This window comes from Homarus americanus, unplaced genomic scaffold (genome assembly GCF_018991925.1).
Source record: "Homarus americanus isolate GMGI-L3 unplaced genomic scaffold, GMGI_Hamer_2.0 scaffold17856, whole genome shotgun sequence".
Classification (NCBI taxonomy): domain Eukaryota; kingdom Metazoa; phylum Arthropoda; class Malacostraca; order Decapoda; family Nephropidae; genus Homarus; species Homarus americanus.
The window spans coordinates 1,776,984-1,782,983 of NW_024738735.1; the positions used below are offsets into that span (position 1 = coordinate 1,776,984).

The following is a 6,000-nucleotide window of genomic DNA, read 5'->3' on the forward strand; positions in this document are numbered from 1 at the left end:
CTAATCTTCTTGGAACTTGGAATTTTATAACATAGATCCTTCTGCTCTTGCTGATAATAATTCACAGACAATTAAATCCTGACATGGAACTCTTTTTATCTAGTAGTTTGCCCTTATGGTGGCATATGGATCCACGCCCAGGTTTAACCCTTCCCGGCAGACCATAACTAAACTCACACATACTTCCTTTACACACTGGGACCATGAACAACAACGGGATCATTAACCTTATACATGTACATTACTACTTGGAATTATGGTGAATTTTTTGTCAACTAACCTCTCACCGTTCCACCTCATACTGACTCTTGACAATCCATTACCACTCACACTCACCCCTTACTTTAACCCGTCACACTAACCCCTCAAACTACTAATCACTCACCATCATTTCTCACACTAACCCATCACCCACCTCTCACACTGTTCCCTCATATTCACCCCTCACATTAAGCCCTCGACATCACCCATCACAGTAAACCCTTACATTCACCCTTCACCTTGACCCCCTCCGACCTCCCACCCCCCCGACCTCCCACCCCCCTCGCCTCCTGGTTGGGGTGTCACACGTCGCCAACTGACTCGTCTTACCAAACTCGGTCCGACGGACTCCGTAGTGATTTCCCCTGGGATAACCACATTCACGGCCTCCCCTACCATTTCCCCCCAGTACACCTCCCCTTCCCCTCCGCGGTCTCAGCCCTTTCGTATTCTCAGTGAATTAAAATTTTGAAAGATTGTGATATCAGGTGTATATAAATATAAGCGTGCGTGTGTGTGTGTGTGTGTGTGTGTGTGTGTGTGTGTGTGTGTGTGTGTGTGTGTGTGTGTGTGTGTGTGTGTGTGTGTGTGTGTGTGTGTGTGTGTGTGTGTGTGTGTGTGTGAAAAATAAAATTATCTTGGAATGTTATAGCATGTATGCATATTCTTGCTAGCTAAATCCCCGTTTCACCATGGCGAGGGATCAGGCAACACCACGCTGTTTGATGGTGGCGAGGGAAATTACTGAGGCTTACACCTGGTGAGTGTACAAAAGATATTTTTCACTGAACACAGAAACTATATTTAAACAACAAGTAACACACAACAAAATGTTATGACAACAAATAGCACGTAGATTATTTAGATAATTAACGCTCAGATAATGGGTATATAAAGTACTGTACTAGCTAAGCTGTCCGGTTCGCCCGGGAGAGGGACCCGAGATAGTGCGCGACCATCCCCTTGTCCACCCGCACCTCCCTACCAAATTTCAAATTACTATCTTAGAAAATGTGGAAGTGCATAAGGAACACGCACACACACACACACACACACACACACACACATACATATATATATATATATATATATATATATATATATATATATATATATATATATATATATATTTATATATATATTATAACAAGCAGTAAAATAATAATAGCTATGGAAGGGGTGCGGGGCCGAGTGGATGTAAGGCTTACCTTCTGAACTAAGGATCCCCAGTTGACCCACCTGTGAATAAGTATTTAATTTTACAGTTAGGGGAGTGTGAAGGTTGTATAGTCATACTGCCTCCTTGTACAGTGTGTCGATAGCTGTCGGCAAACAGTACGCTGTACCCATACTGCATCTAATGGCCCGTTAGGCCCATATGAGCCATTTTCTTTTTTAACGTTTATAACAGCAAATGACATATAGTTAATTGTTATATCAATAATAAACACATAAGTAACGGTTACAACGACACGTGACACATAGTAATGTTTATAAGAACAATTAACATTTAGTTAATGACTGTATCACCAATAACACATACAGTAAATAATATAGTTATGACAACAACTAACATTACGGATCAACAATAAACACAAAGCTCAGGTTAAGTCAACAAATAATATGAGTAATGGTCATAATAACGTTTCCTCCCAGAGAAAAACCTGTCAGGACTGTCAGGGAGAAACACAACAGTGATGATAGTTATTAGATTTTTTGTCTCATAGAACAGTGTGTTGACGCTATTTGTACACGAAAGTAACATATGATACTACCTAACCTAACCTAACCTGACCAGCAAAGCAGCTCACTGACACGCTAACAACGTGATCTATTATACCAGTCTGTCGCCTAATGTTAAACTTTGAACTACATAAGTTTTTTAGAATTTTACTTGGACTCATATTTTGGAGGTGTTATTTTATCCACTAACGTTGATCTATTTAATGTAGACAGTTGACCTGAATGAATGCGAGTGTTGAACCGATAGCACACGCATTCATTCAGGTCCACAGTGCTGCTGGATGCAAGTTGTAACACCGGCTAAGGTTTTCCATTGATAATTTCCACTAGTCTATAAATTTTAATGTTAAAAGTTATCGCACATATATCTGTTGCCCTTTGTTCCCTAACAGGTGCTAAATGAACGTGTCATTAAATTAAGGGTAAAGTATCAGGTATAATTTTGATTCCATTTTTTACATTATTTTTGGAAATTAGCTTAATTGACCCGTGTGGTGAGAACCTTAAATAACTTTAGTTCAATTGGATAAATTTGACTGTAGGAACCGTTTAAGACTTTTTGCCCAGGAGTCACAATAGTCCTAGAGTGTAGTCTCAACGCGTGACCCCCCTCCCATCACCCACCCCTCCCCCTTCCTACCCCTCCCTTCACCTCCCCCTTCCCCCAAGCCAGATATGCATCGCTTAGTATGGAAATGTAGGTAAACGTTATTACCAATAACAAAAAGTCGTAAACGCGTTTTACGTGTTGCATTTCTCTTATCGCGATGTATGTTTTTTCTGAGTGCTATTAGCGAGTGAAGGATCGTTTCGTTGAATAAATAAACAGTGTTCAGGAAAATGAATAACACAAAGGTAGTTATTTTTTCAGGAATACTATATAAATAGTTAAAAGATCGGGGATGTTATAGAATTATTGGAAAATTGGGAATAAAAGTGAACTAGCTGAAAAAAAACAAAATCTGCTAAATAAAATCCATGAATCATGCAGAAATACTAAAAACAAGGTAATAGCTCACAAATAGTTAAAAAATAGGCAGCATTAACACAGACTTACACAAAAATAGAGTAACGGAAGAATAACAAAGAATACCAAGCGGATAAGAACATCAATAGTTATGAGGAAATATCTGACAAAAAAGAATCTGATAGAAGATACATCGTTAAGGCATCGTCTGTCATATTAACTCGAGTTTAAACATTGTGTCACTGGAACCTTATAATGTGTCTTATCACTGTTTACTTACCCGGTGGTCTACAGGAGGAGGCTGAGATGACGGTACCAGTCAGGTTAATATTTTCTCTCACTCACTAAATTACTGCTCGCTTGAATCGTAATTTTGGCACAATATTTTTTTTTACTTGTTTCTACCGACTAAGAAGTCTTGGTATGGATAGTATTGTTTGTTTGTTTGTTTTTCTATCGGAAAATGTTCAGAAAATTGTATGATTGATAGTACTATTTCTCAAATTGGTTCAGAAAGTAGTAAGGCTTCGTATGTTAGTGTTTTGTTTTTTGAACAGGTTGAGAATTCAGTAGTTTCGGTATGGGTGTCAGTACTTTCTACCCTTATCTAGTAAGACTTTTAGTGGTGGTGGTGGGCTGGTGGTGACTGGGGCAAGGAGTGAGCTCCCACGTGGCCACCACCACAACACAGCGCATCCTCCCTCTCAGGACTCCTCACGTATTGCCTCAACACCTGCCGCCGCGACATATTCACAGGCGACCACTGACTAACGTTCTCAGATGAGGAGAATGACCGACGGGTGAGGGGAGAGAGTGAGGGGGTGGGACTGTGAGAGTGGTGGAGGCGCGACAGTGGAGAACACCGCAAAGCGCCACGTCTGAGCAACAGGTCAGCTGCTCCGCTACTGAGCCACAGTTCCCGCTCCTGCCTCCCTCACAGGCCCGCTTTCACCCACCCATTCACGGGGGCTGGTGGCGTTCCATAGTTAGGATGCGTTCCCTCTGTAGGGTGGGAGAGGGCATTCTCGGAATGGAGTGGGAGAGATGTGTTCCCTGAGTGGGGGAGGTTTTATGTATGTGGGGAGAGTGAATATATATTTTTTGAGTGTAGCTTCCAGTACAAGAAGGGTGTACCTGAGAAGTCCTCAAGCTGGGAGACGTTCTCAGTAGGGAGAAAAGTCGTTGCTATGGCGGAATGTGCCGGACTCTCTAAAACCTGGACCAGGACCCCGAAACTTAACCCAACCTATCCTAACCTAACCTAACCTAGCCTTTATTAACATAGACACAATGTAGCCTAACCAAGTCAACCTAATCCTGATTTATATTTAACCTAACCTAACCCTAATTGAATCTGCTATTTTAATATGAAAATAAATTGGGTCCGGGATGGGTTTGTGATCGAAATATATTAGTATGACCCTGGGTGACGTTCCTTGGAAAAGTAAACAAATCGGGGAAGAGGAAATATTTAACGATGAAATCTCCCACAGCAATTTTTTGTTTGTTTTCACCCCGACACGCGCACACACCGTCAAATACAGCAAAGGTCTACAAAGCCAACCACATACAGTACATACATACATCTGTCTTGTCGTGCTTCTCCCTTACCATTCAATCTCCCCTCCTCACCCATATTCTCTCTCCCTCACCCTTAGCGTCTCTCCCTCACCCTTATTCTCTCACCCTTAGTCTCTGTTCCTCACCATCAGCCTTTCTCTTTCACTCTCAGTTTCCCTCCCTCACTTTCAGTCTCTCTCCCTGAGCCTTGGACTCTCTCCTTCACGCTCAGAGTCTCTCCCTCATCCTCAGTCTCTCTCCCCACCCTCAGTCTCTCTCCCTCACCCTTAGTCTCTCTCCCTCACTCCAGTCGCTCTCCCTCACCCTTAGTCTCTCTCCTCACCTTTAGTTTCTCTCCCTTACCCTTATTTTCTCACCCTCAGTTTTTCTCCCTCTCCCTCAGTCTCTCTCCCTCACCCTCAGCCTCTCACCCTCACCCTCTCACCCTCATCCTCTCTACAAGCACATATGTTGTCTCCTGCCATAGAGAGACTCGCTGTATTGATCTATCGACCTGAGGACAACCGTTCTCAACGACGATCTAGTAATGTCACTCTTGTGTGTTTAACTGTAGGTGTAAACTATTTGTGATGCAGCATGTATTATGATGATTACGAGCAGCCAACCTTTATGGACATGTTGTGTTTTGTGGAGTTTTATGAATTACTGTAGTGAGAAATGAACGATGTGAACGAGTGAGGGTATTTGGTTGAAGGCTTCTCACGTGATATAAGCAATGATATCACCTGGAGATAAAGATATTAATGTAGGGAGTGTGAAATCACTAAATATGATTTATTTTTTCAATGAATTATGAATGACAGCCATCTTTAACTCTGGTGACGTCAGGCGAGTTGGAAAAATGGAAACCAGGTTTTTTCTTCAAAATTAAATTCATTAGAATTAAAATTCTGAAATGTTGCCTCGCACATTTCCATTTTTTCCAAAAAATTCAGTAACACTGAGGCAATAAGTTTGTGTTAGTTCGACAAGTCGTTTTTTTTCTGTTGTTGTCCTGTCGTATTCTGTCTACTTTTCAAAACGTTATGAAAATCTTACGTCGGTCTGTTAATAACCTCACAGCGTCAAGGATGATTCCTCTGATTAAGTTACATCATTAGTACAATGCGTTTTTAAGATGATCATCAGTTTATTTTTATGTATAATAAATATTTACACTATTCCATCGTAAACAGTGCAACGTAAAGCGGAAATATTTTCACAACTGAACTCACTACACTGGTGGTACTTAGCAGGATCCACTGCCACATAATTCCTCATTATTCGTCGACGGTGCTCGGGGTGTGGGAAGATAGAGGTCGTGTAACGGGGTATCATTTGCATGGCTGGTTGGGTCGGGGCTCTTACTGCTCAGGGGAGGAAATACATTGTTGGCGTAATCTTTTTTATCCTTTTTTTTCTGTGATGAGGTGACAGTAGATAAAATTTTATTGCTATGTAAGAATAAT

At 41.4% G+C, this 6,000-nt stretch overlaps 1 protein-coding gene across 2 annotated transcripts in view; it reads right to left on the reverse strand.

Annotated features, from left to right (window-relative positions):
• Nucleotides 1–3,862, reverse strand: part of LOC121874344 (serine/threonine-protein phosphatase with EF-hands pef-1-like) — a 116,433-nt gene extending 112,571 nt beyond the window's left edge. For both annotated transcript variants that reach the window (XM_042378470.1, XM_042378469.1), the window contains exon 1: nucleotides 3,252–3,862. The gene's annotated coding sequence lies outside the window, so the exon portion shown is untranslated. The remainder of the gene's footprint in view (nucleotides 1–3,251) is intronic.
• Nucleotides 3,863–6,000: the final 2,138 nt, after the last annotated feature.